This window comes from Buceros rhinoceros, unplaced genomic scaffold, assembly GCF_000710305.1.
Source record: "Buceros rhinoceros silvestris isolate BGI_N320 unplaced genomic scaffold, ASM71030v1 scaffold7503, whole genome shotgun sequence".
In the NCBI taxonomy this organism is placed as follows: Eukaryota; Metazoa; Chordata; class Aves; order Bucerotiformes; family Bucerotidae; genus Buceros; species Buceros rhinoceros.
In genome coordinates, this window is record NW_010401744.1 from 16,789 (window position 1) to 17,121 (window position 333).

A 333-nucleotide genomic window follows, 5' to 3' on the forward strand; every position below is an offset into this window, starting at 1 on the left:
CTATGGGCTGCTGGCTTTGCGACCCCAGCTCCAGGGATGGCCCCGTAGGCCGTGTGGAGGAGAACAGGTACCCCCAGGGTTCTCTGGCTCCTCTCCTGCCCAGGGGGTTTTGTGGCAAAGGGGGTGCAAATTCCCCCTGCAGACCCCAGTGTGCTCAGAGGGGCTCGCACACCTGCCCCAAGCAGGAGCCAGGACCACCTCCAAAATGCCTCCCTGCTGCACGCATGGCCCCATCCCAGACCCCACACAGCTCCCAAAGGACTGTCCATCTGTCATCCTTCAGCCCACCCAGTCTTGAGATGCGGGGCAGGAAGCCAATGCTCTCCAGCTCCC